Source organism: Echeneis naucrates, chromosome 13 (genome assembly GCF_900963305.1).
Source record: "Echeneis naucrates chromosome 13, fEcheNa1.1, whole genome shotgun sequence".
Classification (NCBI taxonomy): Eukaryota; Metazoa; Chordata; class Actinopteri; order Carangiformes; family Echeneidae; genus Echeneis; species Echeneis naucrates.
The window spans coordinates 15,130,945-15,150,920 of record NC_042523.1 but is presented as its reverse complement, the minus strand read 5'-3'; positions in this window follow the sequence as shown (position 1 = coordinate 15,150,920).

Below are 19,976 nucleotides of genomic sequence, written 5' to 3'. Positions count from 1 at the left end.
AAAATCTAAAAATGTTACCATGGATGGTTCCCACAGCTCATCACTCCGCAAATATTTTTCTCTTCCTGCATCTGTAGAAAAACAGGAATCTCTAAGATGAGATATGGTAGAATTCCTTTGCTTGTCTTCTCTGGATTTCCCTTTTAAACATCCATGCATTTGTGCTTCTTCTTCCTCTGAAGAGCCTTCTTCATATGTAGTAAGACCCAGGCTATCGCTGGACATTTCACATCCTCTTTCTTCTTGAAAAACACAAACAGACACTTTTAGAGAAAAGGAGAGTTTACTCAAATTTTGATCTAATATCTAAAATGTCCTTTCAGCTTATCAGGCTATAATCTAAAGTTACTATGTATCTCTGTCTCAACTTTGAATTGTGAAAGTAAATTGACTGCCCTTGACTTATTTTCATCTCTCACATCCAAGGAAACATTGAAAATCTGAGTATCCTTGTATCCTTCATGCTTCCACATGCATCAAGCTCTAATAAGCTGATAAAGCAAGCATTCAGTGTCAGACTCGCCCAAGAACTATAGCAAGGAAGGCAGGGATGAGGGAAAGCACATAGATGTGGTTGAATAGAGGAAGAGTGGTAAAGGTGTGAAGTCAAGGCGTTGGACTGAGAGAAGCAAAAGTGAGAGGGAAAGCTGTGGAAGAGGAAACTTTAAACTACCATCAAACTTTAAATGAAACAGCTTCCTTGATTTAAATTCCAATTTTTAGCACAATTTTTATTCCAAATATACATGAGTAGATTTCCTGCTCTTTTTGATCATAAAGGTAGTGCTGGTAGCAAACCATCTCCTGCACATACATTTGAGCTACAAATACACCAACATAGTTAGCAAAAACATTGCAAACAAATTGCTCTGAGGTGTGTATCTGAAGTGTTCTTTTATAAAGACATAGCTGGGTATAATGTGTGTGTGTGAGAGACAATGGAGAGAGCGAATCCCAAAAGAGTATATGTGTGTGTCCATCATTGCAGTGTATTTACCCTCCTGTCTGTTGCAGCATTATGTCAAGTATTTACTTAAAACTCTAATCAATATCCATGCATAAAGGCATAGTGGTTAGCACCGGTGCCCCACAACAACAATGTTGTGGGATTGATTCCCAGGTCTGGGGCCTTTGTGTGTGGAGTTTACATGTTTACATGTGAAACATGTGAAATAACGGTAAGCCATTACTGCTGAGATCCCCAAGCATTTTATTTGTATAAACTGCCTGGCCATTGAGAATTGTGCTAGTAAAATGTAAATGTAAAAGTAAAAAGAAACATGACATCATATTTTTTACGTGTTGCATTTTTTAACCAGGAATTTACCCCAAGAAATGATTGTTAGGGCTCCAAAGTCTCACAAAAATAATGTCAGGATACTACCATGATCATAGAAACAGTCTACGTACAAATAGTATTCATGCAGTGTAAATTAAGTAAATTAAGTGTATAGTCATAGATAGTGGAGAAATTGCTTATGATTATTACTTGCTTAAAACGGTTTGTCGGCTTTCAACCTGCTTCTTGGAAAATAATGCATGCGTCTAAATAGACTTCACATTCAAAATAACTTTGTTAGTAAGTCAAATCATAGAAAGAGTGGGTGTGGCATCGGCATCAAAATTTTCTGGGTGGAGTCATTGCCACCAATTACATATGCATCCAGAGATGTGAAATTGAAGTCCAAATTGCACCTCCATCACAGAACACTGGTGCATCATACAGTAAAGAAACTTAAATGTGGTACCCCACACCATCCCCCACACACACTCACACAAAGCTAATTATTACAATTCACTCACCTTTTGACAGCTGATCCTCCTCCACCATTTTCACAGCAAAAGGAGGATTGTGGGTGACCCCTAAGGGACTAGGTGAAGATGACAGGATGCACGCTGTATCCTGATGGGTCAGAGCCAATACATGGTCACCAGAGATAGTGCTAGACGTCATGGAAACTTGAGCACCCCCATGTGTTAGAGTTGACTTGAATCTGGAATATGCATCTGGAGGGGACTTGTTAATTAGAGATAAACTAACTGGGGCTTTCACTGGTGCCCTAACTGGCACAGGGTTTGTTTTTGACCTATTGTTTTCCAAGATTTTTGTTTGTTCATTTGGCCTTGAAGACTGAAGCTTCTGGAGTTGACTGACTGACGTAAGAGAAATGGGTTCACACAGGGGATCTTGGGATTGCTTTGAGGACTCCAGATTGCTTGTTGGTGATTGAGAAAGCTTTGGTGATGAGATTTGTTCTGGGAATAACTTGGAAGATTGGAATTGTTCTGGCAGCAGAGATGGGTCTGAGTCATTTAATGGGCTTGAATGGTTAACTCTGGGCAATAAGGTTAGCTCTACAGAGTTAGATTGTGAGACTGTGAATGTTGACCTAAGCGAAAAGGATCTGGACAGAGAAGGGAAGAGATGTTCTTTTGCTGTTGATAATCCAGTACCAGTTGCCAAAGAAGAAACACTGGAAGAAAACAAGCGCAAGGACAAGGATTTATGCGTCTCAACTTGGTAAAGTTGCAGTGACCCATGGTCAGCTTGTGAAATGTGCACAGTGGGGAAACAATTGGATTTTTGAGACCTTGAGATTGGTGTTTTGAGTGATGTCTGTATCCTTGGAGTCTCAGCAGAGGGATATGATGACATACTCTTTGAGGACCTTACTGTATAGAAGATAACACACATAATAAGCACATTAGTTGCTTTTGCAGTCATGTTGCCACATCATTTCTTTTCATTTGAGTTAATAATGAAAACAAGGAACATCCACTACAGTCATAGTTTCAACACCACTGGTACTTGGACCTGTATTTCAGAAAATTCCTGTAAAATGGGCATGTTATCCAGTCACACAGATCCCTTCATTTTCAGTAATTTATTTGTATAAATGTTGAAACTGGCGCAGGTCGTCATTTGAGCTTGGCTACATTTGCAGTGAAACAGCACATTGTCGTCACCCCGCCTCATGTCCTTTTGTCCTCTTGACAAAATGAAGACTCCTGGACTCATGTTCTGGGTGATGTAAGTAAGATACATTTTCTTCTGAACGCTGATGTAAAACCAAAACATGCATCTGTGCATGAATCAGATTATTTCAGTGCACATTTTTGGTTATGCCCATAAGAAACAATAGCAAAGTATTTGTTAAAAGGACGCACATTTAAAATGATAATAAATTGCATCTGCTTTCTGAACAGAAAGTTCAGAAATTTCCCTTTCATGCATCTTTACAAAACAGACACAGCTTACATTCCTTCATGTGTTCTGATTGTGAAGTCCGAGAATTAGATGGATGGAGCTTCTGAGCTGTTTTAGTCTCTGTGGGTACTTTGGACTTTCTGAATGGTTGAGTTGGACTGGGAGCAAGGTGGTTGATGGTTAAGGACCCACTGGTTAACGGTCTATGGGGCAACAGGGTTGTTTCAACACTGGATTCCTGCTGGATCGAGGGGAGTCTGTGTGTGGGAATAAAGGATATCATGAGTGAGTCCACGTCTACCTGGTGATGACATACATAACATACCTGGGCCTTATCATTATGATCCTTTAAATTATTACTGGAAGACCTAAGAGGCTTTGAGTTTAATAAAATGATTCCTCATTGAAGAAATAGACTGATTGACAGATACTGACTTTAACTTAAAACATATAACATGGAATCATGAGACCTGATGATGATTATTTTCTTGTCCCTTATCTCATAAAAGACTACAGATAATTCACTCAAGTTCAAATAATTCGTCTGAATGCATATTCACCAATTGCAAATGATCATGAATGAATTCTCTATGCATTTTTCCCACCTTATATGTCTAATAATGTTGATCTTGTTTAGTAAATAAACAGTTTTCAAAAAGTTTCTGTATATGGATGATAATAAAAGTTCAGTTTTCCGAGACGGCTAAGACAGATGTAGTAATTTAAACGTGTGCTTGCCTTTTTCTCAGAGGTCCAGTGTCAGTGTGGTAGCTATCTAGTGAGGTCACAGCAGATACATCTTTTAAAATTGAGAATTGCTCTGTGTTGTTATTTGTCCTATGTTCAGCAACAAAGACTCCATTTTCATCTTGGTCTATCTGTATAAAAGAAAAGAGATCAGAGCAGTAATATGTGGATGAGACAGTATGAAAGCGACAAAAACAACAAAGATGCTGTTGTCTGTGAGCTGTTTGTGTCTACCCATGCCCTATCTTGATTCATGATGCGGTTCTTGTAAGTAGAACATTTGTTGGAATAAAATAAGACACTTTTACCTCATTCAGGACTTCTATTACGAGGCACGATTCAGGTATGGTATTATGAGTTTCAGCTGAACTGCTGCTGACAGGGACAGCAAACAATGATGCATAATAGCACCGAAAATCCTCTTCCTGAGCTATAAACACAAGAGGAAAAGGCAAAGAGTCAAGTCGTGTGTTGCGATGTGAAGGACATGTTAGTTTGTTATGTTTTAAACTACAGTGTTAAAAAAAAGAAACATTATTCAGTAGTATTCTTTTTTATTGGTGACATCATGGCTGAAGCAAGGCATAAGGATTTATCATCTGATGTTTGCATTGACAGCAGCAGTCAGCATTTAACATGTATAGCGGCCAATCAATCAATCAAAGGCCATGCAAGTAACCCCCAGCACTTTTATTGACCCTTTGGTTGTTTCTCAACTTTCAACATCTAAATAATTGTCTAAAGCTTTGCTATAATTTAGAGGCACTGCATGCAAATCAGTGCAAACCTGACCTAAGAAATTACGAACATAGTTCTGATGAAAGACACATTTGACTGAAATTAAATCTACATAAATCTTGTCATTTATTATTAGGTATTCTGCACCTTATATATCAACTTATATTATATTATATTTATACGCCATATTTCATGAGGTTTTTCAGGTAGTATCACTCATCACTTTTCTGTCTTTGGAGATGCTTGGATACTTATCCCCTCAGCCACCTCCTCCAAGGATCAGAAGCCGCAGTCATAGAAAGCGGCATACTTGGGTCTGTATTAATTTATTGTCTTGTTTTAGCTGAAAGTTGTTGCCAGCACACCAGGGGATGAACAGAACTCTCACTGACAGAAACCTGCTGTTCAAAGGACACATCTAGGAATCTACAGCAGCTGTATGTCAATGCTATTATCTATGTTTATGTATTGATATCATATTTTTTATAGTAATATGGGATGATTACTGATTATATGCTTAGCTGCGCAGCAATTCATATTTGGATTATTAAATATTTAAAATATTCTTTACAAAAGACAGTTTCCTTCTGACTATACCAATTATAAAGTGTCTTTCTGTTATTGTTTTAGAGCAAATTACCTGGTGGTGACACCTCTCGATCTCTCTCTGTCTTTTTCTCTTGTCCTTTTTTTTTTTTTTTTAACCAACAATCCTTCTATCCCTTCACCACATGGGTCTGACAACTCAGGAAAATGAGAATTTAAAACAGAGGACTGCTCCCAACATGATACCAGAAAACTATTTTTATAATTAATTGATACACACATCCTCAATCCTTTTATGTTTACAGACATGAGAGGATAGGAAACTGCAGCCTCTTGTAATTGGAATGCTTCAGAAAAGTTTGGAGATGGTGGATGGAATAGTTACTAACACCTACTGAACGTCTATACACTTCCCAAAGACACTGCTGTCTTCCTCTCATCTGCATATCACTACAACAGCTGCATATTAATCATCAAGTTGTGACCACAGAAATGAAAGTTATGATATGAATAACTCTGTTTTAGTGATAGTTAGGGTTAACTTTTCAAAAAATTTAAGAGCTGGAATAAAAATATGATTGGTTTTGGAGTGCAATGAACTGTGTGACTAACTTACCTTCAAGCATTTGATAAGAGGTCTGAGTCAGTGCAAAAACAGTTAACGTACAATAGGTTACACAAAATTGCGTATGTGTACTTAATATATTATCAGAAATCCTTCTATGTCACAGTGCAGAAACCCACATCCCTGGTTTCTGGAATATGACATACAATTTGTTCCATATATTGCATGTTCTCCCCATGATTGCAGCAATTTCCTCCAGGTACTCCAGTTTCCTCCCACAGTCCAAAGAAATGGATGTCTGGGTTAGTTGGCGACTCTAAATTTCCTGTAGGTTTGAGTGTGAGTGGTTGTTGTCTCTGTATGTCTATATATGTCGGCCCTGTGATAGACTGGTAACCTGTCCAGGGTGAACCCTGCCCTTGCCCAAGATGCCAGCTGGGTTGTCTCGAACCAGATGGATAAGCACTTGAAAATTAAATAAACATATATTTGCTTCAAAATACTACAAAAGTGGATCACACATAGAGTGTAAAAACATGTAAACTTTCTTGGTTAATCTTGAGTTAATGAGAATTTTGGAAAAAAAAGAAAAGAAAAGAAAAAAATGGGTCAAGGGATAGAGAAGGGTGAGAACCTCCTTTGGGGAGATCCCAGTGGTTAGTTCATTTTTCCACAAAATATAACTATGGAACCACTTTCAAGTAATCCTTTGAAGTAAATGAAGCCTCAAGCTTCATCTGAAAGACTAAGGTCTGATCAAAAAGATGTGTTCCTAATAGCTTTCAAATCACAATAAAGTGACAAAAAGTTATTCTCAAATCAATGGCTGTGTTTTTGTGTTTCTACTTGTATGGAATTCTCCTTAGATAAACTGTAATTAAGGCCTTCCTCAAGACAAATCCTCTTGTCCTAGGTCATAGTGTTCATCTAAAGAGTGTTAGAAAAATCAAGAAAATTTCAGGATGAGACAGAGTGATCTGTGTGTTTGGAATAGGATTTAGTACAAGTGCAATGACAGGCATTACTAATGATGCTGAGAGAGAAAGAGCCAGAGGTGATAAAAGTGCAATGATGGCTATGTATAAAAGTTGTAACAGTATCATTCATATCAAGTGAAACTGAATCAGTATTTTACACCTTTGCTAAAACATTCCCAATTTATTAGCTCAGGCACAGTAGAGAGCTGCAAAAGATGTTAATTTCAAATATGTATTTTAGTTTTTTAAACCACAAGGACACTTCAGCTACTATGATTTTTTTTTTTTTTTCAAGAATGTAATTTAGTGCATCAAATCTCTATGGTTGCCTTGCCACATTTTTAACATTTCTTTTGGGAGGGCAGGGGACCAGCTTGACCTCAAAGATTTTGAAAGAAACAACCATGTGAGTTAGCCAGCTCTGGTTAAGGGGGAATATAAGGACTTGCAGATCCTAACAAGGTCAAGATTGGAATGAATCTTGATTGATGAGATGAGAAGCATTTGACAGTCCCAGGATCCAGAGGTTTGGAAGGGGAGAGATAACCCTTGTCTACCCATCTCTTGACGGCCTTGGCCGGGGGCCAGACAGCCAGGACACTGTCCTGACTGATGAGCTCAATGCCCTGAGCTCCAGACTACAGACCATTCCCTGCCCCATTCCTTACCCAGGCAGAGTGCAACCTGTCAGGCATGAGCTGCCTCGACCGGCCCTCTGCCCACACAATCAGAGCTAGTGATTACCCATCACACTGCCAAGGATGGATGGGCAGGCACTGACACATCAGACCCACTGAGAGTATCTTTTACTCTTGTTGTTTGTTTGTATATATATGTGTGTGTATGTGTGTGTGTGTGTGTACAGGTGTGCACCTGCGTGCACAGGTAATCTATCAACAACTTTGTTTTTAGGTGTTTCTTTATTTAGTCTAAGAACCAGTTTGGGTTAGTGTATCAGAAAGGCATATTGTACAGCAAGAACACAGAAATGCTGAACATGTTGTCTTAGTATTAAAAAATGTTTATGGGCACAGACCTGTGTTGATGTGGCTGTGTACATGCATGACAATTACCTGTTAGACTTCTTTCTTCCTCAGTGTTGGATTGTGATTTTAAATCCGGACCAAAGGCCAACAATGGAGTATTCATTTCAAGTGGTGTTCTGGAAATTAAAAAAGAATATTTACTGAATAAAATGTGTATGTATGCCTTGTCACATATTAAAAATTTTGTTTGGGAGAATATAAAACAAGTTTGGCCTCTGAGATTTTGATCAATAAGTAAATACAAGATAAAATAAAAATTAAGCATAATTTCACACTGTTTTCAGTCATATGCTCCCTTTCCTTTATTCTTTTATCCTGAAGCTTGGATGACTGAATGGATGGATGCACATATTGAGGGATACATGCATACATGAATAATCCATTTTGTTTCCTGCTTTCTTGTCTGATAATTCTGCTGGTGCCCCGCCTATAAAGCAAATCTTTGTCCTTCACAGTTCCACTCCCCTTCCTCTATTCCCTTCTACCCAGTCTTATTTTGCTGGAGTGCAGTGATGAATTCAAAAAGTAGTTCCCATTTGCAATAGCTTGGGAAAGGAACTTGTCATTGATGTACTTTCCTCATACTTCCATATCCTCAATCCTGGCAATGTTTATATTTTCTCAGTGTATTGAATATACTAAAATAAAGACCATTTGTTTTAAGCACATCCAGTGATAAAAATAGAGTATTTTAGGTAGGATTTTGAATGTGTTCCAAACAATCCTGCAACTTGTAAGGAAGAGCTGAAGGAGAGTTTATCTACAGGAAAGTTACAAATAAGTTACAAGTCTCTCTAAAAAGTAAACACAAGGTACAGAATAACAACCTAGTTCCCATTTAGAGGGAAATTTTCAGGCCATAGTATTGGGTGACTGTGAGGCGATGCACTGATATTGTACGTACGACTTGCTTTCTCAGCAAGGCAGTTTTCTTCTTCAGTGGAAAGAATACTTCATTTAAGTTTAAGCTTTTATAAACATATGTCAGACTTTTAAAATACTGATAAAATACTAATACTGTTTCATGCCACCTGCAATAAAGAAAAAATGATTTTGACAAAAAAATAGACCACAGTATTATTGTTGTGCACTCATCCTTTATGTGGACAGAGGTTAGCTCTATCGCATCTGACATTTGTGCTAAATGTGCTTTCTGGAAACCATTGGACTACTCTTAGAGCTACAATTTTGAATATTATTCCAACTGCTCAAGCTTGTATTTCTAAATTCGAGGGCGAAAACTTTGGCTCTCAGTAAATCTGTGGCACAGGTGAAATTAGTTGCTCTGGACCTGAATTCAAAAGACGATTGACAGTTTACATTCATAAAAAACTAGCAGCACAGGTTTAGGGATCTGGAGTTTCTTTGTGAAAAGATGTAAAAATATTTGGAAAGAAAAATCTTTCTAACTTCCAAGCTCATAATAAAGTGATTCCACCCATTCAATTTGTGGAATTTTATTTAACAGTGTAATCCTAACCCTGATCCTAACTAACATAATGACTACAGTATATTGGAGTTCTGTTCAAAAAATTAACGATTACTCTGTTGTTATTATAGGCCATTTCTGTTTTGCGCAGGAAGACCTTTGGGACTTATTGTGTGTAGGTATAATCATCATCTATTTTTTTTTATGTTTGTGAAATAATAATACAGCATATGGTTTGAAGATGACCTATAATTTGATATGTTTTTTCCTCAAATAATGTCTCACTAGGTCAGATTTAAGTTTGGTAGCACAAATCAGGTCCAGTCAGTTCTGGTCTTCAGAAGCTCTTAGTGTCCAGTTCAGATCTTAGTTCAGACTTTTATTTCAGGCTTCAGTGCTTTGATCACAGATACTTTTACTCTGGCACTTGAGCAGTTGATGGAAGTGGGAATGTTCACTTACCTCCCGCACGTTGCCCAGCCAATTGAGGAAACCAGAATGATGCCCCCCCCGGTTACTGACTTGCTTTCTATGACCTGCAGGCCACCCACAAATCTAACAAGGTAATAGAGTTTACAACTCAAATATATATATGAGCACTTTTAGCAAATTTTTAAAAACACCCTCCCTCCATCACTTTCTTTTCCATTTTTATTGGGCCTTGTTAAAATTCAACTTCTCACTATTACTTTCTGCCAGCCAGGCAGCCTCTCTGTCTCTCCATTAAGTTCTGCCGCCATCACCACTGCAGGCTTATTGCACTCTAGATTGGCTCTCTCGTCTATTCCACAGTTAAAAGCTGCTACAGCTGGAGACTAAGAGCATTCCAGCTCAGGCAGTCAACGGACCCAAAACTGCACTCTGCTCTCTTCTCCTCTGGCCTGCTCTCCAGTGGGCTACTCAGCCCAAAAGGAGCCGCTTAAATAAAGGGCTGTAATAATGGGACCTGCCGAAGCCAGGCCCTCAGGCAGTCTACTGCACAATAAGTGCTGAGAAACTGCTTTGTACACTGGGGTGTTATGTAGGATGACTACAGAGAGGCAGGAGAGACAAGTGTGGTGGCAACAGAAGGTGTCTGTGACGTGAAAACTGTGTGCACATACACATTTGAGTGAATTTGTGTTTATAGCTACTGAAATAGCAGGAGAAGGTATGTGTGATGTGAGAAAGCAAGAATGACACGCAGTTATATTCATGTTCATAGTAGTGACCCCATCAAGTTTGAAATAAGCCACTTTTAAAGAATTTTAAAGTGCCAGCATGTTTACTGTATTTCCACCATTCACGGCATATATACAAAAATAATAAATGTGTTGCTTTGCATAAAAAATAGAACAAAATGTAAATTAATTTAGATGGTTCTGTATTTTTGATATATATTTAAAAAAAAAAACTGCAATAGCTAAGGTTGCAGTGCAAGAACTATAAGTGCCATTATACTGCACTTTCAACTTCGCAATTAGTGACAGCCATGATAACTGTACATATTGTACACAGAGACAGCGATTGAGGATTTTTTTCAAACAGTTTAACACTGGCAATAACTTGTCAAGTCTACCCAGAGCTTCGCTTTAGCTGTTAATTAAAAAGCATAGAAAATACAGTTTCATTCCCAATTCACTATTTAAGCATAAAAATTTATGTTAACAGTGAGAGCACTGAAGCATTAGAATTTTTGGGTTTTGTGCTTGTTCATGGCTCATTATACATGGCATATACATTGTATTTCATATTGTCACATGAGGTTGCTTGCTTGAGATTTTTTTGTGCAAAAATGGACACGAGACCAATTCTCATGGGCATTCTTTTGTGTCTACTAACAGAAGCCTCTACATGCTTTGCAGACTGTGACTATATATACATACTTGGTCTGTCTATCTGTGTACCTGCGATGCTTCTTGAGCAGCAATCTGTCCATGTAGGTAAGGCTGTTTTCTGTGAATTCCACCCTGACAGGTATCCCCCCTAGTGCCCCTCGGCTTCTGCGTCCTTCAGCTTCTCTCTCTGAAGGGAGGTCAGCCTGGGTTGCCGTAGCCGACACTAATACTGCAGAAATAAGAGGAGGGTGAGATCACACAAAAGTAAAGTTAAGGTAGGAGAAGGAAAACACAGGTAAAAAGGGAAGCAGAAAACATCATCCGCCAGCTCCTCAACACCTTCCTCAAAACACCTCCCCTCAAGAAGTGAGAAAACACCTTGTCACCACGCCAAGAGTGCCAAAATATAAACAGACAGAAGAGAGCCCCCTGGGAATACGAAAAAGATGTGCACAACACAAAAAAGCATCGTGAGTGCATGAGAGAAAAGGAAAGATAGAGGTAAGAAAGAGAAATGTTAAGATTGTACTGGAGACACTTTGGCAGTCGACAGTGGCAGCTTTAAATTGGGCCTGGGTGCCTTTGGCCTGACAGAAATAATTAGGGCTGGAGGGGCTAGCAGCAATTTGCAGAGCAGAGCAAAGAGAAAGAGAAACAGAGTCTGTCCAAGCAGTAAAGCAGAGAAAATAGGAGGCCTAATAAAAAGCACAAACACCTAGACACATACACACGAAACCTAGTATAATAGTGCTAATAATGCACACACACATAAATGGAGATACAGAAACACTACTGCGCATGCACACATGTAAAAACACAGTTTAAAATAAAAATTGCCTGACATAGTGGGGTTTGTACATATGCAGTACACGCAGCTGAAGTGAGGTAGTAGGGCCACTCCTTGCACGCAGTGGTAAGCACTTTCTATAAGGCCTTAACAGATCAGTGCATGGACAGGGAGGGGGAAGCAGGAAAGATGAGGAATAGGTGAAATAGATGGATGGAATAGAGAGATGAAGAACTGAGAAGATTTACAATTACTGAAGTACTACTAAGTATATCCAAATCAGATCAAATCACATCATATTTATATACAGTTAATACAAGCAATTTTGAGAGTATCACAGTCTAATCTTTAATATTTTTATTCATAAGCCATGGCCGGTTTGTAGAATTTTGCTTTGCGAAAGAACTAATCGGCACACTAAATCAACATCAGCTCATTGGCTCTTCCGTATTTGAACCGTGGTCTTCCCTATACTTATTTCTAGATCATTCCTCCTATTTGTATGGTTAGAAACACTCCGTGTTTTCCCTCAGTAAGCTTTTATTCCTAGGTTCAGTAGGTGAGGTTTTTTTCAACCTCAACATTAGATGCTGGTCCAGACCTCTGCTTCAGTGTGTGGAACCCTGCTTCTGCTTCAGATTACTCTGCATACAATAAAGTAAAACCCTTTTTTGACTCTGACTTTGTCCCAAAGTTGATTTCTGGTCATGACACCCTCACACCTCATTCAAAGAGGAAATGAATAACAAAGTTGAAGTTGAGGGAATGAAAAGGGAAAATAATGATAAATTAACATGGAAACAAAATACAGCTCTAAAAACCTTGTTTAAATTACTGCTGATTCTTGTGCATAATGGGATTTAGCCTCGTTGATATTTCTAGCCACATGAGCCCACTCCTTCTCCCCCCTATAGCCTGTATGGATCTCTGCCTGTAACACAGTCTGTGGAGCTCACCTGGTTGGACAGGTATCAACATTGCACCATGATGAACAGGATCTCCTCCATCAATTGTCTCTCCTCTCCACTGTCTGAGGGCCTCCTGGAAAGATCTTGCAGACTCCTCCTCATCGTATTCTCCTCTAAGAAGAGAAGTGGGAAATCCGGTTCCATTCTCACAATTCAGTCCCTCATCTAACAAGTTTTTCTCCTCTCCATGATTGACACCCAACACCTGCAACAATATCAGACAATGTGATGTAAGGCTAAGAAGCGTAATTTCTGACCTAAGTCTGAGTGTGGTTGTGAGTGTCCCTGCAATGGTCTGGCGACCTGTCCAGGGTGTGCCCCGCCCTCAACCAATGTGAGCTGGGATTGGCTCCAGCAACCCCGTGAAACAGATAAGCAGTAGAAGATTAATGAATTAATAAATTGCCATAGCCAACAAACTTATACCTATTTAATTAGGAATTGGTCAAGTAATTTTTGATAGAAATGGAGCAATTCAATATTTTCTGATACATGTGCATACCTTTTTAACCTTTATTTATCGCAAGACATAACTACAGAATACTATTTAAACTTGTTTGTGTCGTTTCACAAAAAAGTAAAACAAATCAAGAAGTTGTAATTTTGGTTGAAAAAAACTTTGTGAAGAAAAGGTTATTGTATTGCTGTATTCTTGACTTGATTTTTGCTGAGTTGAGACTTTGACTTACTGTTCTTGTCCAGAGAACATATTCAGTTGAATTTTACTTATGCTATCACAAGCAGAGAACAGTCAAAAGCCACATAACCAGAAGGCAATATTAATAATAGCCCCAGTAACACTTTCAAAAATCTGCATTTAGAGTCATAACTCTTACTGTATACATGTAAAAGTGTGTGGGATTAAGTAGTAGCTGAAGCAAGTTCTCAACTGTTTCCACCTACCTGGCTGGCATCAGGTTGCTGTTGCATCGTTTTTGCAAGAGCCTGTGTTCCTTTTTCTAGGCTTTGATCCCCTTGGCTGGTAGTAGGATTAGACATGGAGGTGTGACTGGGATTGGGTTTGGGACCGGGATAAGTATTTGTAAGGATTCTGGGACAGTAGCTGACAACATCCTGGATGCTCACATGGGTCTGTAAATCTGTCTGCAAAAAAAGTCCACAGTAAATGAGATTAGATCAGCCTTGCAGCTGTCACTTGTGAGAGAGCTATGACACATTTTATAAAACTTCACAATACAAAAAGGGCAGAAAAAAGAACTGAATTGAGATTATTTGCATACAGTGTATGTGCAAAACCACAAAATAATGCCGCATGATAAATTGCATAAACACAAGAGGAAATACTGCATGAAATAAGAAATTAGCAAATGCAAAGGCTAGAAATCTCTCCATGAAGGAATCTTATAAAAAATATTTTCTGCTTTATTCAGCAGAAGAAAATTCCTCTGGAATTCTATGGATGAACTGATTTGCTCTGTCCCTTGATTAATGATTAATGCTTAATCAACAAAAGTCTGTGTCAAACCAAGAAAGTCTATCTTGATGTGCACTGATAACATATATGTAATGAAATGAAACTGTAGACAGCTGCCACGATCCCCATTTAGTGGGTACAACCTAATCACCATAAATGCTCATCCTGACACGACTGGCATAACCTTTTTATGACAAAGAAACCACAAGTAGCTAGTGTCACATGTCCAGTCATGCCTCCAGTGTTCCCTTAATTGTGTTTCTCTCTTTTACAAATATCCTTCCTGTATGATCCTTATCCTGTGTGTGTGTGTGTCATGGGCACGACCTTCCTTCTTCTACTTCGCCTCCATTTCTTATATTCAATCAGCTCACCAAGCCAGCCGTAAAAGAACCATGTGTGGCTCTTCATCCACATCATTCTGCCAACTTCCATGGCAGTCACTCTCTCGGTAGTTCTGTATCTAGTCTACTTGAGTTATTTCCTGTGTTTCCTCATGCCTGTTACTGTATTCTCTTGTGGTTAGGAGTCCCTCTGCACTTTTCCCCATGGAGTCTCCTTGACCAATCATGCCATTTCTGCTTGTGAGCTGCCTTCCTCACTCCTCAGCCTGCCTTCTACCCCAGCACATTTCTACATCTCTTGCCACACGCCTTATACTACATATATCCAGTTTGCCCACCATGTTGATATGGGTGTCTGTAATTCAGTCCAGAAATAAACTAGTGCAGAAATACAATGTACAGTACATCAAATTGTCACATTGAAGCATGGCTCATGCATCTTGCCTTTACATTCAAAAACAATACAAATTCACTGCCTAGCTCCCCCCAATAACATGTGGAGTCAGAACAGTCTCATAATGAATGAACGTTTCATTATGTGATCATCATTACTGTGTTTCATTGTCATATTTCGGATTCACGAATGCACATGCAGCAAACACACCTGATTGGCTGATGAATGTGTCAATCAGAAACATAACTTTTATTGGCAGCTTTATCAGCCAATGGTGACGTTGGTTGACCTGCAACGTCCGATCAGTCTCAAAATTCAATGTACAGATTTCATAAATGCACATTCAGCAATTTGTATGCTTTGTGAATTTATATTACAAGTGTGCCTCAAAATTACATTTGTGAAGTACGAAATACAACTACAAAACAAAGCATGTGCAGTCGTCAAAACCCCCGCAAGAGTTCATTCATTATGAGACCGTTCTGACTCCATAAAACACGCCCAACAGCAATCAATGCTTTCCTTTAGAAAAGTTCATTTACAAAGTGTGATCAGTAATATCTCTGTAATTATGGGTTAGAGAAAGTGGCAATGACAGTGCTTGAATGCTGACTGAATTTCTCTGCACCACAGCTGAATACAACATTCTGTTGCTTGAGCCATCTCAGACCACAAAAGCTGCTGAAGCTGTTGAATACTGTTATTCTTTCACTGAAAGTTTGCAACAGAAACACACAAACATGGAGTTGAGGAAACCTGGAAGACCAAACACTGAGAACCTGAGAAAGACTCAGAGCAGAGTGTGGACTAAAAAAGCATATCTTAATTTTGGGATCTATTATTTAGGGTTTTATTGATGGTTTTCGATGTTTGTCCCCTTTGCTGCTACTCACTGACTTTAAAAGGCACTCGAATGAGAATTTGGCCAAATGTTGACACGTGTGCTTTTTGTCTACTGGAGAATGGCTATCTGTTTTCACTTACTTTGTTGTCATTTTTTAATAACCTTTCGCAGACATTGACGCATAGAGGACAGCTCTGGTCATTATATATAAGTCATTGGGAGTCTGAGCTGCAGTTTTGTTCAATATTGACATTTTGCCATGCATAAAAGGTAGAGAGCAGCAGGCAAAATATAAAGCCTATGGCAAACTAATCCGATCAGCATATTTGTCAGCGGGCGACATAAGTAACAGTGGGGAGCTGGCTTACAGCATTTAGGCACCAACAAAAGCTGTGTTGGTGGAAAATACATAATCCTTGCTTCCTTAAATAATGCTTTATTGAGGTGAAACCCAAAGACCATCAAACTGGTCTGTGGTCTTTTTTTTTTTTTTTTTTTTTTGTATATGTTGCCAAAATACTTGGTGGTTAAACTGTTTATTACCAAGGCAGCCTTCTGTTACTGCTATGGCTGTTGGGTACCACTCTAGATAGGATGAAAGGCCCTGAATATTCTGACAACACACGGTAAAAACTGTGTCAGTTATAGTATGCGATGAAAGTCTCTGCACAATAATGCTTTGACATAAGCAAAAGCTGGTTTGACACACTTCTGGTGTCCACATCGCCACTGTACATAGGGGAGATGGATATTGTGTTGGAATGAAGACAGCGTTTCGTGCAAAGTGCACACTCCATATGACAAACCAGACAAATCGCCATCACTACTTTAGTTTATTGTCATCCTGGTGTCATGGGGCCATCTGTTGCAGTGTATGGTCTGGATTATGCCTAGATTAAAACAGTGATTTATTCCTTTTTTCTCTATTTTAGCTCCCTGAACTTTGCAAAGATTCTCACAGACTGATGGCACAGGACACAAGCAACACACTGGTCACAGAGATTATTAATTTACTAATGGAACTTTTTATGTTACTACCTGACAAATATTATTATTATATTACTATATTATTATTATTACATAAACCAAATTTAAGGGGAACCTTTAACAGTATCAGATTACTTCAACAACAGCAAAAGTATTATGATGTGTTTAAAATCTCATGGTCAGGAGAGAATTGTTTTGGACTGTAATGGATTCTGCATCTGGTCTGGAACAGTTGTGCACAGAAATAATTCTATTATCGAGAGATAAATCTAAATAAAGTAAGTCTGGCAAAGACAGAGACTTGTTCCAGGTACACATGGATGCTTGAGGTTTCAGTCAGCACTCCTTAAGCTAAGGGTTTGTCGGATCATCCAACAGCATCTGAAAGCCTCTTTCTGAAGGGACCTAGTCCAACACAAGCAAACTGAATAATCATGGCAACTTCATTGAATGGCCAGGTGTGTGTAAGTGCATAAGAAGACACAACTTTTAACTTGTTCCTAAAGCTATCTATTTTTTGATCTTTAAGCAACTTCTGTTGCTTTTCATATGAACAACCCAATTTGTGTTCAAATGAGACAACCTAAGAGAGAACTTGGTGATGTTTCTGAGAGAATTAAATAGCACTCGGTGACATTTCTAATGTGAATGTCAAAACTAGGGTGGAAACCAAGATTGCATCAAGATCCTTGACATTTTTTTTTTTGTATCATCTGCTTTTGCCTTAATTGATTAATATTTTTTCAATATGATCTAAACCATGTTAATGTCCCTCGCTGAGGGATAAACCGAGTCTGGGCAGTAGCGCCACTATAGACTAATTCAGGTACAACACTGAGATCTAGGAGCACAAGTACTGTAACCATATGTGATTCATTATTCATTCTTATAGTGTTCATCCCATGTAGTATCTGTACTGTGGTGGGTCCTAAGTGATTGAGAAGTCTCAGATCTACAGTCCAAAGCTACTTTTTCTAAATTCTTACCCAAAAAGGTGTGACTTGATGTTACTTTTATTGGGAAGTGATTACCATGGGCCTTTTAAAGTATCAAGGAACACATGAACAAGAGGTGGTTAACAATGCTTAATTACTTTGAAAGACAACAGTTTTAAAAACAAGGCAGGTAGGGAGTCAAGCACATAGTGGGTTTTAACTGACAGAACACCTTACTAATAACCTCTGTATCCACCAGAGTAAAAGAAGTATAATGAAATTGTTTAGTATTAATCATAAATGTTATCTTATCTCTGAAGCAGACTGAACATTCACTTTCATTTACTATTTGAGAAAAATATGGGAAAAAATGGGGTTTATCATGCAGTAAAAAGAAGCCTAGGATTGTTTTGGTTCTTATTTGTGAGTTAAGAGAGTTATGCCTCTCTGGCATTTCCCCGCAACAAAGAAACTCTGAAAAGTGGACCTATAGAATGGTATAGTGGACCAGGACTCCCAGTCATTCAGTTTCTTTTAAGCTTGGTAACCTTTTTCAACACTGGCTTACTCTGTAAAACGCCAAAGTTTCTGATAAAACGCAAAAGGTTGTGCTGTAATGCAAGGTCATTACTATTGTTTGGTTTGACATGGATCTAAAATGTAATATTTTGTTGGTTTATGCAACGCTTTTATATCATTTTTATTTTGAGTATTGCTTCAGGATATACAGTACCATTCAAAAGTTTGGACACACTTTCCTATGCTTTTGAATTGGAAAGTATGTCAAAAATTTTGATGGGTACTGTATATTATAATGTCAGAGGTTCTCTAGGAAATGCCCAGTGGAGTGGAAGTGGGAAGATTGGAAATAAAAGTAGAAATAGAATTTGTGTGATCAAATTAGGGTAAAATTGACAGCAAGGACAAGAGGGACACACTCTCATGGGAGACAGTATGCTGAGGCTGACAAGGTGGAAGAAGGAGTATATGACATGTAAACAGTCACCTGTATGGGAACAACTGCACTATAGCAAGCACATTTGACTAGATGAAGGATTGCTTTTGTCATCAATGACCTGCATATTGAGCCATCCGTTTAGGTCCATGGGTAGAAGCAACAGTCAGGGGTTCACATTTATTCAGAGAAATGGTATTTGGGCCACGCGACCCGACCCCGGATAAGCGGATGAAGAAGGATGGATGGATGGATGTTATTTGGGAGGCTAACAGTTATTTCATGGAGAAAACCACTGACATTCACTCTGTTGTTGCTATTGTGTGAGAGAGAGAAAAAGAGCGTGAGGTGAAGATGGGTGAGAGACAGAGATAAAGTGAGGAATGGTTGCGATTTCACAACATACATTTGTTCAGTTAAGTGTACTAATATAGATTTTAACAGAGTTGTTCTGCTATAGTTTACAGTCTGTGTCTATGTGTCAGGGGCTGGACACATGAGCTGATGAGGTACTGATGAAAGCCCCAAAACAGCATATTGATGAAATTAATATTCTTTCTGTCTTTCTGTCTCTCATTCTATATCCCTCCCTTATTATTTCCAAGGCAAACGAAACAGGATTAGCAGAGGAGAGACAAGAGTGAGATGCCTGCGTCAGCTGCGTGTGTATAATCCCCAGTCTTTCTGTCCTGCCAAAACAAACCGTTTTGTGTGTGATTTAAAAAGAATATGATTGTGTGTTTGAAACTGTGAGTGAACTTCCGCTCATGCAGCATTGATTACGGCAGGAGAGAGAAACAGATGAACAGGTATGAAGAGAAAGTGCTGCACTGTGTTTTCACAGTTTCAGTGCGTGTGCTGTCATTGTGTATAGCTTTTTTCCACCATGGTGGCTACCTGCTATATACTAGAGCGTTGACAAAGCCAGAAGTCAGGTCATTCATGGAAATAAAAAAGCAAATGTTATACCCACTATATCTATCTATCTATCTATCTATATTTGCTATGCTGTAGTGCAAACAAAAAATGTGCATAAGCCAGGAACACACATAGAGTACATACTGTACAAGTAACAACATAAGATGTAGACATCAACAAAAACACACACAAGAACACAAGTCCATAGCCATGAGGAAAAAGTGAAGAAAGAAAATAAAAAAATAAGAAAATAAAAACATGCATTTCGAAAACAACATAAACAAATTAAAAATGATATCAAAGGGTGGGAGAAATAACACTGTGCCACAGAGGATT